The following is a 20,727-nucleotide window of genomic DNA, read 5'->3' on the forward strand; positions in this document are numbered from 1 at the left end:
TTCAGAATATATTTCTTGAGCAACTATTATGTTCTAGATGCAGAGGATAAAGCAGAGGAAAAGACAGAAATGTCCTGGAGATTACTGAGCTTTCATTATGGTGAGGGAAACAGATAATAATCAAGTGAACAAACGTAAATATATTTTCAGATAGCTGAGTATGAAGAACAAAGTATGTCTAACAAAATACTTACTGGTATTGATGATTAAATTCATGTGCCAGCTTGGTCAGGTTATGGTATTTGGTTGTTTGATCAAGCAAGCACTGGCCTGATTGTTAATATGAGGAAAGTTTTTGGACTTAAATCATCAGTAAGTTGATTGCATCTATGGCTGATTATATCTACAGTCAACTAGGAGAGTGCCTTCAACAATGAGAGAAGTCTCATCCAATCAGTTGAAGGCTTTAAAAGGTGAAGAAGCAACGATTTCAGCAGTCAGAGAAGAATTTCCATTTCTACTTCAGCCAACCAGCTTCTCTTGGGGAATTCATCAAAAACTTTCATTGGAATTCCTGGCTTGGGGCCTGCCTATGGAATTTGGACTTGCCCATCCCTACTCACATGAGGCAATTCCTATAAAAAAAATCTCATAATTTGTACCTTCTGTTTCAGTTTGCTAAAGCTGTTGTTATGCAAAACACCAGAAATGGATCAGCTTTTATAAAGGGGATTTATTAGGTTACAAATTTACAGTTCTAAGGGCATAAAAGTGTCCAAATGAAGGCATCAACAAGAGGATGCCTTCACTGAAGAATGGCCAATGGCATCCAGAACATCTTCAATTGGCTTTCTTTCCCTAGAGAACCCTAACTAGAGTTGTTCTTGAGAAACGGAATCTTAAGGGTGAGATTTCTGAATTGGTTCCGGGGTTTTTGGAATTGGTTCTCTAATCTTATTAGAATCAAAGTCACTAATGACTCTATTTCCAACAATCAGGATCACACTGATAGTCCATATCATAAGTTGGCAGTAGAGATAAGGGAAAATATTACCACTGGATATGGCTACTCAAATGCTTATAAGAAGAAAGGCTCTGGGTAAGAGTTGTTTTGACACCTTAACAGAGTTTTGTGAAGTTAAAAAGTTTAATGATGTTGGCTGGTTTTTCCTAAATATGCTGGATACAGTTATAAAAGAAAAGCATGGGCTCTAGGCTTCAAATTCCTAACTTAAGTGCCCCAGGAAGGACATGAAATTATCTACGTGTGCCTTAAAAGAAAATCTTATTTTTTATAGCTACAGACCTGAGATTTCTGAAAACCAGGTCCAGAGTCTCATTGTGTGAGTGGCTGAATTAAACTGAATTCCCAACCTTGAAGATGGGCTGCTGTTAAAGTGAGGGCATTGATTGGAAACGAATGGGATTCTGAAAATTGGAAAGGGGATATATGGGTTGATAATAATAAAGGTTGGGATATGAAACCCTAGATTTTGCTGAGTCTTTGACAGATAAACCTGTAATGTTCTGCCCTGAGAAATCAGCCACCCAATCTCCAATCTCCTGGGAGGAATCAGCCACCCCTCCTCCTGTCTGCCCTGAGGAAACAGTCACCCAACCTCCAGCTTGCCCTGAGGAATCTGCCATTCAACCTTCACCTAGAAGGATTAACCCTGCTATGCCTGATAAACCTGTAACCACCTCCCCTGAGGAAACAGTCTTCACACTTCCATCTGAAGAGGTTTCCTGTTTTACCAGACGAATAGAATGCCTTAAGGTAGTTGGCTTGCAAGAAACTTCTAATCATTCTCATGACCTACTTCCCCAATCTTTTCTTTTGACCTATAACTAGACAGAAGTCCCAACTTATCTAAAAGGTGAGGTACAAAGTGTGACCCATGAAGAGGTGTGCTATACTACAAAAAGAACTGCATGATTTTTCCAATTCATATAGAAAAAAATCAGGAGAATATGTGTGGGAATGGATATTAGGGGTGTGGGATAATGATGGAAAGAACATAAAGTTGGATCAGGCTGAATTTATTGATATGGGCCCACTAAGCAGAGATTCTGAATTCATTGTTGAAGCTGAAGGGTTAGAAAGTGCTCTAAATGTTTATTCTGGTGGTTGGCTGAAACATGGACAAAAGGTGGCCTACATTGCCTGAGATAAAAATGCCAGAACTTCACTGGTATAATGTAGATGAGGAGATCCAAAGGCTTAGAGAGATTGGAATGTTAGAGTGGATTTATTCACTCCAGGAATGTCCAGAGGACACCTTTCACCAGGACTGTAAGGAATACATTTGTCAGACTAACTCCATCATCCTTGAAGAGCTGTGTGATTGTTCTTCTCCGTAGGTCAGATATTACAGTGGGAACTGCTGTCACTGAACTTGAAACTTTAAAAACAATGGGGATGGTTGGATCCAGGGTTGGCAGAAGCCAAGTGACAGCAATTTATCAACAAAGACAAAGTGGGTGTTGCTATTATAATGGACAGCAGACTCCAAGCAATAATCAAAATAGTGTTACTTGCTGTGGCAGCCCAGGGCCCAGGCTCCTTCCTAAGCAGGAATGAAGCTCCAAGCACGTAACAGCCTGTGTGACCAGGACAAAGGTCAAGAAAGAAAACAATCTCCCTGGAGGTAAAAGAACGTAATCACAGATGTAAATGGATGGGAGCTGGATGGCACTGATTGTATCTTAGTCTTAAACATTAATCTTGGTAAAACATCAAGTCTTAAGTCCCTTTAAGGATTATACTAGAGGCCCGATGTCTTCATTCTATATGGAATGTCTTTATTCTAAAATCATATACATATTGCTCCTTGTACTCCTGCCTCTCTGCGGCACACTAACCCTCCAGACTGCCATCACCAGAGACTCTCTCCTGTTCGTAAATCCTAACAAATCTATGTTTACTTCAGTGCTTGTCATGTTTTTTGGTCTTGCAGTGGCACCAGCTAGTGCTCTTCGCAAATTCAGTCTGGTCTCTAACACTTGCACCGACTTATGGCGTTGGCTAGCAGATCATCAGATACATAGAAGTAAAATAGATGGGCAGGCTACTAAATTCTTACCTGATATGTACAAGCTGAAAGGTTCTAGGTCAAGTGAACAAAAGTCTAACTTAAATTATAAAAACAGAGAGTCACTTCTCCTTAATCAATTCCCAGACTTGAGAGAGTTAACAGACCCAGAGCCCATTGAATGAAGGGAAGTCTAGGTCCTCTTAAGGAAGGACCCTGCTACACTGCCAAAAACTTATATTGTTAATTTTTCCTTCCAGCCTTCCCCAAAGAGACCTACAACATTTTACTAGGTTGCATTGGGGAAAAGGAAATGACTAGATATTTGGGGGCTTATTAGACACATTCTCAAAAGTGGTGTTAATTCCAGGAGACCTAAAATGTCACTGTGGTCCACCAATTAGATTTAGGGTTTGTGAAGGTCAAGTGATCAATGGAGTTTTAGCTGAAGTTCATCTCACAGTGGGTCCAGTGTTTCCCCGGCCCAATTTGTTATTTTCCCAGATCTTCAATGCATAGTTGGAATAGACATACTCAGCAACTGGCAGAATCCCCACACATATCAAATCCTTGATTTGTAGAGAGAGGGCTTATGGTAGCAAAGTCCAAGTAGAAGCCACTAGAACTGCCTTTACCTAGCAAAATAGTAAATCAAAATCAATACTGCATTCTTGAAGAGTTTGCAGAGATTAGTGCCACCATCAAGGACTTCAAGGATGCAGCGATGGTGATTCCACAAAATCCCCATTCAACTCTCCTATATGGCCTGTGCAGAAAACAAATGGATCTTGGAGGATGATAGAGGATTATCATAAACTTAACCAGGTTGTGACTCCAATTGCAGTTGCTATTCCAAATGTAGTATCGTTGCTTGAGCAAATCAATCCGTTTCCTGGTAGCTGGTATGCAGCTACTGATTTGGAAAATCTTTTTTTTTCACAATTGCTGTGAGTAAAAATTACCAGAAACAGTTTGCTTTCAGGCAGCAGGGTCAGAAGTATACCTTCACTATCCTACCTCAGGGGTATATCAACTCTCCAGCCCTATGTCATAAGCTTGTCCATAGGGACTTTGGTCATCTCTCTCACCCATAAGACATCACACTGATCCATTTTATTAATGCTGTAATGTTGATTGGACCTAGTTAGCAAGAAGTAGCAAATACTCTAGACTTATTGGTAAGGCATTTGCATGTCAGAGGGAGAGAGAGACATCCTACAAAAATACAAGGTCCTCCTACTTCAGTGAAATTTCTAGGTGTCCAGTGCTGTGAGGCAGTCAATATATTACTTCTAAGGTGAAAAAAAAGCTATTGCATCTGGCCCCCCTACAAGCAAAAAAGAGACACAATGCCTAGTTGAGTACTTTGGATTTTGGATACAACAATTTTTCATAAGGGTGAGCTATTCCAGTCCATTTAGTGAGTGACCCCAAAAAGCTGCTAGTTTTGAGTGGGGACAGAAGAAAAGGAGGCTCTGCAACAGGTCCAGGCTGCTGTGCAAGCTGCTCTGCCACTTGGACCATATGATCCACCTGATGCAATGGTGCTGGAAGTGTCATTGGAAGATAGAGATGCTGTCTGGAGCCTTTGGCAGGATGCTATAGGAAGATCATAGCACAGACCATTGGAATTTTGGAGAAAATCCCTGCCATCCTCCGCAGACAGCTATCCTCCTTTTGAGAAACAGCTTTTGGCCTGCTATTGGCCCATAGTAGAGACCAAATGCTTAACTATGGGCCATCAAGTTACCACGAATGCTGAGTTGCTCATCATGAACTGTGTGTTGTTTGACTCTCTGAGCTGCAAAGCTGGGCATGCACAGAAACACTCTATCATAAAATGGATGTGGTATGTATGAGATAGGGCTTGAGCAGGTCTTGAAGGCACAAGTAAGTTAGAAGAGGAAGTGGCCCAAATTCCCATGCCCCCCACTCCTGCCACATCATCTTCTTGTTCCCAGCCCACAGCTATGGCCTCTTGGGAAATTCCTTACTATTAGTTGACTGGGGACTGGATTACAGACCTTCTGCACAATACACAGATACCACCCAAAAGTGGACAGCTGCAGCACTACATTCCCTCTCTGAGACATCACTGAAGGACAGTGATGAAGGGAAATCCTCCCAGTGGGCAGAACTTTGAGCAGTGCACTTGAAAGGAGAAGTGGTCAGAAGTACTCCTGTATACTGATTCGTGGGCTGTTGCCAATAGTTTGGCTGGATGGTCAGGGACTTGGAGAGAATATAATTGAAAAATTGGTGACAAAGAAGTCTGGGGGAGATGTATGCAGAAAGGCCTTTCTGAGTGGGCAAAAAAGCGTGAAGATGTTCGTGCCTCATGTGAATGTTCACCTTCAGCAGCGGAATATTTTAATAATCAGGTGGGTAAGATGACCTGTTCTATGGATTCCAGTCAGCCTCTTTCCTCAGCCACTCCTGTCATTGCTCAGTGCGCTCATGAACAAAGTGGCCATGGTGGTAGGGACAGAGGTTATGCATGGGCTCAGCAAGATGGACTTCCACTCACCAAGGCCAACCTGGCTACTGCCACAGCTGAGTCCCCAATTTGCCAGCAGCAGAGACCAATCCTCAGTCTTAGATATAGCATCCTTCCCTGAGGTGATCAGCCTGCTATCTGGTGGCAGATTGATTATATTGGACCACTTCCATCATGGAAGGGGCAGCATTTTTTTCTAACTGGAATAGACACATACTCCAAATATGGCTTTGCCTTTTGTGCTAGCAGTGCTTCTTCAAAACTACCATCCATGAACTTACAGAGTGCCTTATCCACTGTCATGGTATTCCACGCAGTATTGCCTCTGATCAAAGAAACAACTTTGCAGCAAATGAAGTGTGGGAAAGGGCACATGCTTATGGAATTCACTGGTCTTTCCCTGTTTGCTGTCATCATGAGGCAGGTGGATTGATAGAACAGTGGAATGGCCTTTTGACGATTCAATTATAGCATCAACTGGGTGGCAACACCTTGCAGAGCTGGGGCAATATTTTCCAGGAGATTGTGTATACCCTGAATCAGCCTTCACTCTTTGGTGCTTTTTCTCCTATAGCCAGGATTCAAGGGATGGAAATGGGAGTGACACCATTCACTACTATCCCTAGAGATCCTCTAGGAAAATTTTTGCTTCCTGTCCCTGCAACCTTAAGCTCCTGTCTACAGGTCTTAGTTACAGAAGGAGGAGTGCTTCCACCAGGAGATAAAATGATGGTTCCATTGAACTGGAAATAAAAATTGCCACCCACACACTTTGGGCTCCTCATGCCTCTGAATCAACAGGCAAAGAAAGGGATTTCTGTACTGGCTAGGATGATTGATCCTGACAATCAATGGGAAATAGGACTATAACTACACAATGCAGGTGAAGAAGAGTTTGCCTGGAATACAGGAGATCCCCCAGGGTGTCTGTTAGTACTCCCTTGCCCTGTGATTAAAGTCACTGGGGAACTGCAACAACCCAATCCAGGCAGGACTACAAATGACCCAGAAACCTCACAAATGAACATTTGGGTCACCCCACAAGGCAATGAGCCATGACCAGCTGAGATGCTTGCTGAGGGTAAAGGAATATGGAACAGGTAGTGGAAGAGGTAGTGATATACACATGCTATGAGCCCTGACCCATTTACAGATACGAGGATTGTAATGGTTGCAAGTATTTCTTCCTTGTTTTGTTATGAGTATGTTGTATATATACATAAAACAAATATCTTTGTTTTCTTCATTATCTTGACCCTTATCATGTGGCATAAATTGTATTGGCTTCATGTCATAGTATTTAAGTTACGGGATGTCAAGTTTGAGAATGAACATTACACAAGAACTTGTATCCTATTCTGGGTAGAGTTAGTGTCTTTCCAGTTGTACACAGGACAGTTGAGTACTGTTAGATAAAAAATGTGATTGTTATTGTTTTTATTTAGAGATTGAGTATGGTTTAAGAAGATTTGCATGGCTGCAAGTTGGCAAGGAGTGGACTGTGATGGTTAAGTTCATGTGTCAGCTTGGCTAGGTTATGGTGTCAGGTTGTTTGGTTAAGCAAGCAGTGGCCTGATTGTTACTGGTGTTATTTCATTGACTTAAATCATCAGTAAGTTGATTGCTTCTATGGCTGATTACATCTACAATCAACTGAGGATATTGCTTTCAACAATGAGAAAAGTGTCTCATTCCATTAACTGAAGGCTTTAAAAGAAGTAGTGATGATTTCAGGAGTCAGAAGGAAGAATTTCCATCTCTACTTCAGTCAGTCAGCTTCTTCTGAGGAATTTATAGAAAATCTTAATCAGAGTTCCCAGCTACAGTCTCCTCTACAGAATTTGGACTTGCTCATTCCTATAATCATGTAAGCCAATTCCTATTAAAAATCACATAATATTTCCATTACATATATATACGTGTATATATGTATTTCTTCTCATTTCTGCTTCCTTAGAGAATCCCTACTAATACACTAGTGCTTGATTAAATCATTGTGAGATTCCTTTAACCTGTAAAGGCTAATGATTTATTTCAATTGTTTTTATTTATAAAAATCTAATTTACGAAAAAATCTTTGTGAAACTCATCTAATTTGCAAAGTAAGGTCTTCCTGTCTCTTAAAGACTGAGAAATTGTGAACATACATAAAGGAAGGAGAACTAACAAAATCAGGTATTCTATGATTAAGTACAGACTGACTAGTACAGATCCTCATTGCTGTGGTTTTTCAGATAAGAACCAAAAATTTTCACAGTTTTGGGATCTGAGAGTTTGGAAACTTTTGCATCCCCAAGTATGTGTGATATGTTTCAAGTATCACCCACAATTTCTTAAATTGGCTTATCCACTTGTTCACTTTCTTTGGTGTTTCATCCCTTAGAATGGAGTGGGAGGTGAGAGGAGGAGGTATGATGCTATTATGTGCTGTTGCCTGGGGGCTGTTTGTATATAAAAATGGCATACTGAAATTGTTGGAATGGTGCTTGTGTTCAACTGGGAAGGCAGTGGTTGATTTTTTTGTTGTTATTTTTCATGAAAATGTAGAAAGGAAGACTCTGCAGTGTTAAGGGTCCTTGATTTTCCACAATGTTAGTAGAAACCTCTAATTCTGCTCTAGGATATGATATATCCCTTCAGGTGTGAAACCCTGAAGCAGTCTAAGGGCTTGAATGTGTTTCACTTTCTTTAGATAGTTCCACCCTGATGAGACATAAAAAGACTTTCCTGAGATATTTAAGCTAAAAGAATGATTGATCACACACAAAAAGGGAATCTGCCTAAAATGTTGGCAATAAAATGTTAGCAAGAGATTCAGCTCAACAGAAGAGAAGCATTAAATTGATGTAAATCGATGAGGTACTTGGTGGAATGAAATCATTCATTTAGGTGAGACATCATCATTCACATTCAGATGACTTTTTCCCTATATGACATGTAAATATGAATGGAATTCCTCTTTTAATCATTCCCAAATGGTAAATTTTTGTAAATTTTTTTGGGGGGGGGTGTCAATTATAAACTTACTCCCTTTCAAATCATATTTGGGGCAAATAGCTATCCACCCCAACTCCTGTTAGATATTAATTTACTTTAAGAGGCATGAAGAAGCATCTCAAAATCAGGAATCTAGTTAAAATGTACCCAATTACCAAATAGACTTAATTTCTATGGCATTCAAATTTATGTCAGAAGATAAAAGAATTGCTTATTCCTTGTGAAAGATTTACAAATAAGAGAACAACATTCCCACCATTCAGTGGACCACTATCTGGTGAGTATGTCATTATCTGTTTATATAATATAATCCCAAAGGGATGTGGGAAATGACTGCATGAAAATTCTCTATTCCTGCTGAACTGAAGCAATTAGCCTGGAAACTTAGTTCTTTTAGAAATACTGGCTCCCAAACAGTTGCCATGTCACAGACTTATTTGTAAGTCCTCATTTTTTCTTTGTGGGGAGCTGGAAGAATACTAGTAATAGCAGAGATGATTTGTCTATCAATAAAGTTTAAAAGAAGTTGAAAAAAAACCCATTATACAGATTAAAATCTGATTATTAATTGTGTTGACAGTTAAAAATTAAGCTTTAATTTTCCACTTCCAACAATGCTTTTAAAATATGATTTAAAACAAAATGGTTCATACAATTTTAATTTTTATGTATCAGTAAATGTCCATGGGAACCGAACCAACCAAAATGGACTTTTGCTTGTTTAGTTGATAAAATTCAGATATTATGTTAATATTTTCATATCTCTCCATTTTTCTCTTAACATACTACTTGAATATATAGCTGTTTTCCTTTTTACACTGTTTCTTTTATAATTACAAGAGACCATTAAGCAGACATTGATATTTTTTGAAGTAAATATTAATTATATTTATATAAAAGATAGATTACACTGAGGCTTATTATAATAAAAGTTTGTTATTAAGAAACAACTTCCAAAACCTTTCATATATTATTTAGAAGACTTTATTCTGAAATAGTTAAAAAAAAAAAAACAAAACTTTTAAGAATGCAGATCATATTAAAAGTGAGTTATTGGGAGACAAATCTTATATCATTAAGAAATATATTTGAAATATGTTTGGTGTGCTAGCAAGAGTATAATGAGCCAGGCAATCTCATGGTTTTCATAGTATTATCAATTGGTACAAATGTTCTGGAAGTGATTTGGATAATATTTCTAAGCTTAAAAATATACATACTGAGTGGACGGAAGAAGATGGTGGCATAGAGAGGAGTGGCAGCTAGTCAGCCCCCCTGGAACAACTAATGAACAACCAGGAACAAATAGTAAATAATCTGGAATAACTGTGGGGGGACAAATGTGACCATCCACTCATCATACACCAACCTGAATTGGGAGGAATGCCCGAGATTGCAGCACAAAATCTGTAAGTAAAAACTGCAGATCTGAGCTGGGAGCCTCCCCCCCCCCCCACAGCCCGAACTACAAAGCCTCATGGTACTAGAGAGCAGCACTCTCCCAAACTGCAAAGCCTTGCTGTGCTAGAGAGCAGCACTCTCTGAGCAAGCAAATATAGCTCAGCTATATTTTAATTAACAAGCATGGACTGCTCAATTCAAGTTACAAATCCCTAACAAGCCGACAGAGGCTTTTGGTGATGATTAACCTTGGAGAGCCAGAGGACATCTCTGGGAGAGAGGCGGTGCCCAGAGGACCGGGTGCTATCTCTGGCCAATGGATGAAACTGAGGGGGACCACAGACTGGCCCTGAAGGGGGTCTTTCTGTCCCTTTTTTGGCTCATTGGAGAAAGCCTCAGCCATTTTCAGTTCCCAGCCCTCAGACCCAGACAAGGGTGGAGATAGCAGAGTCAGAGACTATTCAAATGCAAATGACCTCTCCCCAGGGGGTATATCTTCCCTAAGAGGAAAGAGGCAGTGCCAAGCTCTACTACCCACCTTCCATTCAGAACCAGACCCCAGAGCCTGGCAGAAAACAGCCACTGGCCACACCTCCTTACACCAGTTGGGAGTGACAGACTGACAGGCGCCATCTCCTGGGCAGAAAAGCACAGTGACTTGAGGCCTCAAAGGGTGGACCAATCTTCTAAGACATACCCTCAGGGGGACTTGAAACTATTGCCTCCTTCCAAGACCCGAGCCCATTCTGGTCTAGGAAAACCTGACTGGGGTAACCAAGGAGGCCAAATGCCTAGACAACAGAAAACTACAACCTATACTAGGAGGGGCGAAGTTAGGCTCAGTCAAAGGAACAAATTTACACTTCAACTGAGATACAGAAATTTAAACAACTACTGCTGGATCAATTCAGAAAGTTTAGGGAGGATATGCAAAATAGATGAAGCGTATAATGAAAACACTGGGTGTGCAGAAGGTAGAAATCGAAAGTTCGCAAAAACAACTGACAGAATCTATGGAAATGAAAGGCACAACACACAAGATGAAGGACACAATGGAGGCATGCAACAGCAGATCTCAAGAGGCAGAGGAAAACACTTAGGAACTGGAGAACAAGGCACCTGAAAGTCTACCCACAAAGGAACAGATAGACAAAAGAATGGAAAGATATGAGCAATGTCTTCAGGAAGTTAAGGACAAAACAAAATGTAGGAATGTATGTGTCACGGGTGTCCCAGAAGGAGAAGAGAAGGGAAAAGGGGCAGAAGCAATAATAGAGGAAATAATCAATGAAAATTTCCCATCTTTTATGAAAGACATAAAATTAGGGATCCAAGAAGCACAGCGTACCGCAAACATAATAAATCTGAATAGGCCTATGCCAAGACACTTAATAATCAGATTATCAAACATCAAAGATAAAAAGAGAATCCTCCCCCTACATGGGACCTGACTCCCAGGGGTGTAACTCTCCCTGGCAATGCATGATATGTCTCCCGGGGATGAGTCTGGACCCAGCACCATGGGACTGAGAACATCTTCTTGACCAAAAGGAGGATGTGAAATGAAACGAAATAAAGTTTCAGTGGCTGAGAGATTTCAAATGGAGTGAAGAGGTCACTCTGGTGGACATTCTTTCGCACTATATAGATAACTCTTTTTAGATTTTAATGTATTGTAATAGCTAGAAGTAAATACCTGAAACTATCAAACTGCAACCCAGTAGCCTTGACTCTTGAAGACGATTGTATAACAATGTAGATTACATGGGGTGACGGTGTGATTGTGAAAACCTTGTGGGTGGCACTCCCTTTTTCCAGTGTATGGATGGATGAGTAGAAAAATGGGGACAAAAACTAAATGAAAAATTGGGTGGGATGGGGGGAATATTTGGGTGTTCTTTTTATTATTATTTTTTATTCTTATTCCAATTCTTTCTGGCATAAGGAAAATGTTCAAAAATAGATTGGGGTGATGAAAGCACAACTATATGATGGTACTATGAACAGTTGATTGTACACCATGGATGATTTTATGGTATGTGAATATATCTCAATAAAACTGAATTTTAAAAGAAAAAGATTGGTGAACAATATAATAGCCAACATATTTAAAGCTATATGTTATAATAACCTACGATATGAACAATGTGTTTCTCATTGGGGGTGGGGAGGCAACAGAATCAGCAGCAGCACCATACCTTTTGGAAATAAATTGCAGTTCTTCCTCTGTATTTTTCTGTAACCACAAAAATATAATAAAAACTGTGCATTTGGGTTTTCACCTAAAAAAAAAAAAAGAGAGAATCCTGAAAGCAGCAAGAGAAAAGCAATCCATCACATGCAAAGGAAGCTTGATAAGACTATGTGCAGATTTCTCAGTAGAAACCATGGAGGCAAGAAGGAAGTGGTGTGATATGTTAAAGATACTGAAAGAGAAAAACCACCAACCAAGAATCCTATATCCAGCAAAACTGTCCTTCAAATATGAGGGACAGCTTAAAATATTCTCTGACAAACAGACAATGACAGAGTTTGTAAACAAGATACCTGCTCTATAGGAAATACTATAGGGAGCACTAGACAGATAGGAAAAGACAGGAGTGAGAGGTTTGGAAAACAATTTTGGGAGACAGTAGCACAGCAACATAAGTATACTGAACAAAGATGACTGTGAGTGTGGTTGAAAGAGGAGGGTTAGGAGCATGTGGGACACCAGAAGGAACGAGGAAAGATAAAGACTGGGACTGTGTAACTCAGTGAAACCTAGGATACTCAATGATTGTGATAAAAGGTACAAATATGTTTTTACCTGAGGTAGAACAAATGAATGTTAACATTGCAAGGTGCTAAAAATGGGGTGGGATTGGGGGAAAAATATAATCAATGCAAACTAGAGACTATAGTTAACAGAAACATTGTATTATGCTTCCTTTAATATAACAAAAGCAATGTACTAAAGCTAAGTGCATATGGCGGGGGTGGGGGGTGGATAGGGGAAGGATATGGGACTCCTGGCATTGGTGGTGTTGTCTCTTTATTCTACTTTAGGTTAATGCTATCTTTCCTTTTGTTGCTTCCTAGCTGTCATGTTTTGTTTTGTTTTGTTTCTTTCTCTCTTTCCTTTTTTCTTTTTCTCCTGTCTCTCTACCCTCTTTGACACTTCCTTCTCCTTTGTGGAAGAAATGGAGATGTCCTTATACAGATAGTGGCAATGGTGGTGGATACATAAATATGTGACTATACAGGGATCCATTGATTGTTTACTTAGGATGGAATGTATGGGGTGTGAACAAAACAATCTTAAAAAAAAAAAGGGTTGATGAAGAAAACTTAAGGGCACTATTGAGTGAAATAAGACAGACACATAAGGACAAATATTGCAGGGTCTCACTGATATGAACTAATTACAATATGTAAACTCATAGACATGAAATGTAAAAAGTTATCAGGATATAGAACAAGGCTAAAGAATGGGGAGCGGTTGCTTATTATGAGCAGAATGTTCAACTAGGTTGAACTTAAATGTTTGGAAATGGACAGAGGTGATGGTAGCACATTGTTAGAATAACTAACAGTGCTGAATGGTGTGTGAATGTGGTGGAAAGGGGAAGCTTAGAGTCACGTATGTCACCAGAAGGAAAGTTGGAGGTTAAAAGATGGGAATGTATAAAACAATGAATCTTGTGGTGGACAATGTCCATGATTAACTGTACAAATATTAGAAATCTCTCTCATGAACTAGAACAAATGTATGACACTGTAACTAGAAGTTAATAATAGAAGGGCATATATGAAAAAATATATACCTATTGCAAACTATATACTATAGTTATACATACTACAGTTATAATTTAGCATTCTTTAATAGTAACAAAGTACTACACCAATACTATGAATCAGTAATGGAGAGGGGGTGGTTAGGGGTATGGGAGGATTTGAGTTTCCTTTTTTGTGTGTCTTTATTTCTTTTCTGGAGTAATGAAAATGTTCTAAAAATTAATCATGGTGATGGATGCACAGCTGTATGATTGTACCAAGGGCAATTGATTGTACACTTTGGATCTTTGGTTAATTGTATGGTATGGGAACAATCTCAATAAAAAATCAAAAATTAAAAATTAAAAAAAATACATACTGATGATTTACTCTATAATCTTACTACTTTCCCCCTGCATCTCCTTCTCCTCCTCTTCTTTCTTTTACTTCCTCATTATTGTCTTTTCAACTCCACATAGTTGAATGCATTCAGTCATTCATTTAACAAATATCTTTGGAGTGCCTCTGATGTCCCAGGCACTGTTCTGGACTTTGGAAATATAGTGGTGAACAAAGCATACAAAATTCCTTCCTTGAGGAACCTGGCAGGTGCCACCTTAACCAGCTGATCAGAGATGACACCACCAACCCGGACGGACCAACATCACCTGCCTCCTGAAACCACATGCACTGAGAAGGACACACCATCTCTGTATTTCTGCCAAAAGAGCATAACCTGAATCTAATCATAAGGAAATAGCAGACAAACAAAACTGAGTGACATCTACAAAATAATTGGCCTGAAATCTTAAAAAAAATCAAGGTCGAGAAAGACAAAAAAATAAAAAATAATAAAAAGGCTGAGAACCTGTTCCAGATTAAAGGAGACTAAAGATACATGGCAAATAAATGCCATGTATAATCTAGAATTGGGTCCTGGTTTAGGAAAAAAAGCTATAAAAGACATTATTGGAACAATTGACAATATTTGAATATGGACTGTGGATTAGATAACAGTATTGTATCAAGTTTAGTTTCCAGATTTGAGTAATCATACTATGATTACATAAGAGAACATACTGAAATATTTAGTGGTAAAGGAACCTAATGTTTCCAACTACTTTCAAATGATTCAGTAAATGTACATAGATAGATGGATAGATAGATACAGACATACATATACAAGTGTGTGTCCAAAAGAGAGAGGAAGTGGTAAAAGAAACAGGATAAAAGTTGAACAATTGCAGAATTTTAGTAAAGAATATATCAGAGTTTCTTGATCTATTCTTGCAATTATTTTGTAAGTTTATAATTATATAAAAATAAAAAAGTTAAAAAAAATTTTCCTGTCCTGGTAGAACTTACCTTTGTGTGTGTGTGTGTGTGTGTGTGTGTGTGTGTGTGCACGTGCATGTGCATGCATGTGTATGCATTGTGGTGGTGGTGTTTCAGATAGATAATTACAAAATAAATCACTAAAAAATATAATATTGTGTTAGGTAGTGATACATGCTACAGAGAAAAATAAAGCAGAAAAGAGAAACAGGGAATGCCTGTTTAAAAGAGTATGGCCAGGGAAGGTGTTACTGAGAGTTTTGAATAAAGACCTGAAAGAGGTGAGAGAGCAAGCTGTTTGAAATTCTAGAGAAAGAGCATTCCAGGCAGAGGGAAAGCATGTGCAAAGATCCTGAGTTAAGGGTGTGTGTGGCATGTTCTAGGTTATCAGGAGGCCAGTGTAGCACAAGGGGGTGGCCAAGGGGAGAGTATCAGCAGAGAAGACCAGAGAGGCACTAGGGCCCAGCTTATGCAGCCTGTGGACCATAATACTTTCAAAGAATCTTTAATAATAGGAGAAATATCCTTGCTATCACATTACATCATTTGTTGGCGAGATTACAGAGATTTAAATTGTCTTTATTATAGATTTTTCGGTATGCTACAACTTTTCTAAAATGAGCATGCTTTATTTTTATAAAAATCTTTTTTTTTCTTAAAAAAAAACTTGTTGGAAGCAAATAAGTTTTGCATTTGCCATCTGACTGTACAGGAACAGTGGGAAAATGGTGTCTGACTCATTCGATGAGCTCATTGGGCAAGAAACGAAAACTCATATGTAAATTTGCTAGTTTGACTCGCTGCCTCCTCCATCTGCTGTGACTCCTCACTGCTTTTTAGGTCACCTGACTCAGCTAAGCCTGAGCAAATGTAATTTCATACATTTGCTTTTTCATGTAACATATGCAATAATTAGCAGCTACGTGCCAAGTCCTCTACGGAGTCATTAAAGCTAAAGGTATGAGATAAACGGCCTCAGCCCTGAAGGGCTTAGCATGGCATATAAAGATACAGGATTTGCCCAACTCTCAGGCCTATCTTATGTGCCAACTCTCAGTCGTCAACTTTTCTCATGCTGTCCTCTTACTGGGATTCCCTTCCCTCCTCATCCACCTATACAAATATGACTTATCCCTCACAGCTTTTTGAAGACTTCCCTGATCCTCCTACTTCCTCTGAATTTTGTTTTTTTTAGTAGCTGAAGCAATCTTTATTTTATAGGAAGTTTTGAGTAATACTGAGGCTCAGAAAAAGAAAAGTAACTAACTCACAGTGACAATGCTAGCTAAGTGTTAGAGATGGGATTTTAACACTCGTTTATGTCATACTGAACTGATTATGAATAGAGGCCTAAATAGACAGCAATTGCCAGTATTTATGCCTTGAGTCTATTGGTATTGAACACTTTTCTTTTTTTCAAGGAATTACTTCTTCTGACTTTCTACCAGCACTTTGAATGTAGCTCAAACTTTGGGCTGCTTTGTTTTAGTCATTCTTCCAAAAGTGAAGATGGGGGTGTGATTGAAATCTGCATTAAATACTGAATTTCTGATCTTGGACAGGAACAATGGAAATTCAAGCAGCTACAAACCATTATGCAACACACTTTTACTATTGTGATGCCTGTCGGTAGACAGAGAAGACTGAGGAAGGTGGTCCAGGCAGTCTTGGGCAGATACAAGGTGGCAGAGCTGCTGTGACTGTTGAAGTTTCTATTAAAGAGATTGTCCTGGTTTCATTGAGGGTGAGGGCTATTTCTGGAGACTTTAGGGAATTAACATATTCTGAGAGAGTGGACCCTGCAGGAGCTGAACAGACAGGGCTTGGGGGTGTCTGCTTGGATATGGTGTGTCATTCTAATTCCGGAAAGGGCCCCTTCCCATCCCCATGCATTGCGCCACAGGTCTGTGTTCCCTGAGGGAGTGCCTTTTCTACTTTGCAAGAAGGCATATGTAGCCTCCAGCTGGTCCTGTGAGCAGAGCAGGCTCCGTTCCTTTCCCCAGACTATCTAATCAGCTCACTGTCTTCATCCCTGAGGAGGAGTGAGGGGAGTAAGGCGAGAAGGGCTGCATTCCTTCCCTGCTTACCCCTTCCAGGGATGTGGGGTTGAAATCCTCCCCAGCTCCCCCACCATGGAAATGAGGGATTTCCCCCCTTTAACAATCATCTTATATAGTTCTTACATCTACTCAGTGGCATTCTTACTTTTGTAAACATGTGGTAAATTCTGTTCTCCATTGAGAAAATAGAGCTAACAAGGATTGTTTTGGAATTTTGGATGAAAAGAGAAGAAACGATTTTGAGGATCATTGTCAAGGGAATTTTTTTTTATTTTTTTATTGTTAAAGGTGAGACTTGAGCATGCTTACAGGCTGGTAGTTCTCAAATTTGAGCATGCATCAGAACTACCTGGAAGACCTGTTAGAACACAGATTGCTGAGCTACAGCCGGAGTTACTGATTCAGTAGGTCTGAGGTGGGGCAGGAGAATTTACATTTGTAACAAGTTCCGGTGTGAGGCTAACGCTGTTGGGGCCCCACACTCAGAGAACCATTGTTATAGGGTGAGGCAAAAGTTGGCCAACTATGGCCCATGTGTCTATTTCTGTATCATCCCTGAGTTAAGAATGGTTTTTAAATTTTTAAATGGTTGGGAAAAAAATCAAAAGAAGAATAGTATTTTATTACATGTGAAAATATAGGAAAATCAAATTTCAGTATCCACAAATAAAGTTTTATTATTTGTTATGTCCCAACTATGGCTTCTTTCACGTTATAATAGCAGAGTTGAATAGTTACAACAGAGGTGGTATGGCCTGCAAAGCCTAAAATATTTGCTATCTGGCCCTTTACAGAGAAAGCTGAACCTCTGGGCTAAGGAAAAGGAGCTAGCAGAGTGAGTAGCTGTTACTACTTAAAGCAGAGAGGTATCTAACTGAAGGAGCAGCCTTCTGCATGAGAAAATAGGGAATGCAATTAAAAAAGAGGGATACCTCATTCTCTGAAACTGGAGGGAAGTTGGATAGGGTGAGATTTTAACCTCACCAACTACCTTTAGATACATAGAGTGGGGAAATGAGCAACCACCTCAACTAGGCTACAGGGGAAGTGAAGTTCTTGGTCCAGAGCCAAGACTTAATCATGACTAAGAAATTGAGGTAGCATTTTATGAGTTAGGGATGCAGAGAAACTACAGGTGTGGGAGGGAAAGAAATAATGGGGCAATATGGAGATGGAGGTATTGGGGAGAATATGTTTTGGTTGCTGGTCAATTACGTCAACTATAAAATGCCTACTGTGATTTAATGTGTATCCAGGGAGAATGGCTCCTGATTTTCAAGGTAGGGTTAGAGGTGAAGTCTTGGCTACTGAGGCTGATGAGATTAAAGGTTCTAGATGGTTGGTTGTGGACCTTATCTCTGAGGAATTTTAGGTTGATTCAGACTGAAGCCTGGAAGACTTATTTCATATGAAGAATTTCCTCACTCACCCACTTGACATATGATTCTTGAATGCCTACAATGTTCCAGATGATGTAAGATATTTAGGATACAGAGGTGAATAAGGATCATTGTCCTTGTGTATGGGAAAAGTCTATTGTAATAAGGTGATGAACACAACGCAGTATTAAAGGTGTAGTGGAGGGATAAATGAGAGTGCATGGGAGAAGCATACACCTCAAATTTAGAAGATCAAGGAAAGCTTCCTGATTAAAGTCTCTCCATTAAGACTTAAAAGATGATTTGGATTTAGTCCAAGTTTAGTTGAGTGGAAGTGCTGGGAGTTCAGGCAGAAGAGAAATGGAGGTTGAAAGGTAAGCGACTGAGCAAAGGTCTAGAGGCTTAAAAGAATAGGCATGCACTTGAAAGACTGGGGAAAATTGTGGAAATATCAAACTTTCCTACCTGGGGAATTATTGATATTCTCACAAGCACTGTGGACTACTAATTTAGTAGGCTGAGCCCTCTATCTTGGGGCTTGCCCTTATGAAGCTGGTTACTGTAAAGGAGAGGCTAAGACTACTTACAAATGTGCCTAAGAGTCACCCCCAGAGAACCTCTTCTGTTGCTCAGATGTGGCCTCTCTGTCTCTCTCTGTCAACTCTGCAGTAAACTCACTGTCCTCTGCCCTATGTGGGACATGACTCCCAGGGGTGTAAATCTCCCTGACAACATGGGACATGACTCTCAGGGTTGAGTCTGAACCTGGCATCATGAGATGGAGAAATCCTTCTGGATCAAAAGGGGGAAGAGAAATGAAACAAAATAACGTTCCGGTGACTGAGAGATTTCAAATGGAGTCTAAAGGCCATTCTGGAAGTTATTCTTATGCGTTATATGGGTATCCCTTTTTAGTTTTTCGTGTAGCAGAATAGCTAGAAGGAAATACCTGAAACTGTTGAATTGCAATCCAGTAGCCTTGATTCTTAAAGACGAGTGTATAACTATATAGCTTATACAGTGTGACCATGTGATTGAGAAAACCTTGTGGCTCATACTCTCTTTATCCAGTGTATGGACACATGAGTAGAAAAACGGGGACAGAAAAGTAAACGAATATTATTGGCAGGTGAGGGGTTGGGATATTTTGGGTGTTCCTTTTTACTTTTATTTTTATTTTTGTTCTCATTTTTATCACTTTTTTTGGAGTAATGAAAATGCTCAAAAATTGACTGTGCTGGTGAATGCACAACTATATGATCATATTGTGAACAATTGATTGTATATTTTGGATGATTGTATGTTAAATGAAAAAAAAAAAAAAAAAAAAAAGAATGGGCATGTTTACAAATAGTTCAGAATGGCGGGGTGGAATGTCTGATGGCTGGAAGAGTCCAGAGATGAGACAGTGCCTTGTAAGCCAAGTTGACAGGTTTCAGCTTTTTCTTTAGGCTATCGGTGAGTTATTTAAGGGTTTTAAATCAGAGAATGACATGATGAAATTATCATTTTGAAAATCATTTTAGTGGCAGTGTGGAGAACGAATTGGAACTCTTCCCTCCCTCATCATTGTCAAAAATTGGTACCTTTATTTTAGCACTTCTTGTGGCCTGCTTTGCATTAGAGATGTTTGTATAACTTGTCTTTCTCACTACTTTATGAGTTCTCAGATACCAGGAAGGTATATCTTCTCCTTTAACTTAGCATGTTCTTGGGCCTGGTAGATCCTCTGTGTTTATGTGAGTATCCATCTACTCTCTTATAGACAACAATCTTGCATATTTTATCTTTGTTTCCTTCCTCTTCAGTCCCCAGTTCACTTCCCATTCAGAAACCAACACAGTTTCTTCTAGATATGGAGATCCAAAATCAGGGTAGATAACTGACAAGATATTTTTCTTTAGTTTTAAATTTTTGTATATAAAAAATCTGCAAGAAGTAAGTTACATTTGGTAATAGATTATTGGTTTCATCAAAAAGGAGATTATACCAAATTGGAGCTGCTTTGGAAAGCCCAAGCTGGATGGTTTCTATGCTTTTGTACATTAGGCATTTGAAGAGAAAGTGATGAAGGTGTCCATTTTGTGAGCATTGGAGCAGTATGATCCAGCTTCCCAAGTCCTAATCACCTTAAATAAACTGATTGTGAAATTTCCATACCACAGTCCTTGAGAGAAACTTAGAGTGCAGAGTGGTCTGGTGTTCTTAAAACTTCTTTCCTCTATGACTCCTCTAAACAGACAACATAAAGAGAACAGGAATACATATTGAGTGCCTATGGGCTTGGGTCCTAAGGAGCCTCCCCAGTTCAGGAAATCTGCTCCCAGACT

The 20,727-nt window shown here is 39.4% G+C and overlaps 1 protein-coding gene across 1 annotated transcript in view; it reads right to left on the bottom strand.

Annotated features, from left to right (window-relative positions):
- LOC119512293 (testis-specific gene 10 protein-like) overlaps window positions 1-20,727 on the bottom strand; it is a 52,865-nt gene that overhangs the window by 6,626 nt on the left and 25,512 nt on the right. The gene's annotated exons all lie outside the window — the stretch shown is intronic.

This window comes from Choloepus didactylus, chromosome 2, assembly GCF_015220235.1.
Source record: "Choloepus didactylus isolate mChoDid1 chromosome 2, mChoDid1.pri, whole genome shotgun sequence".
NCBI lineage: Eukaryota > Metazoa > Chordata > Mammalia > Pilosa > Megalonychidae > Choloepus > Choloepus didactylus.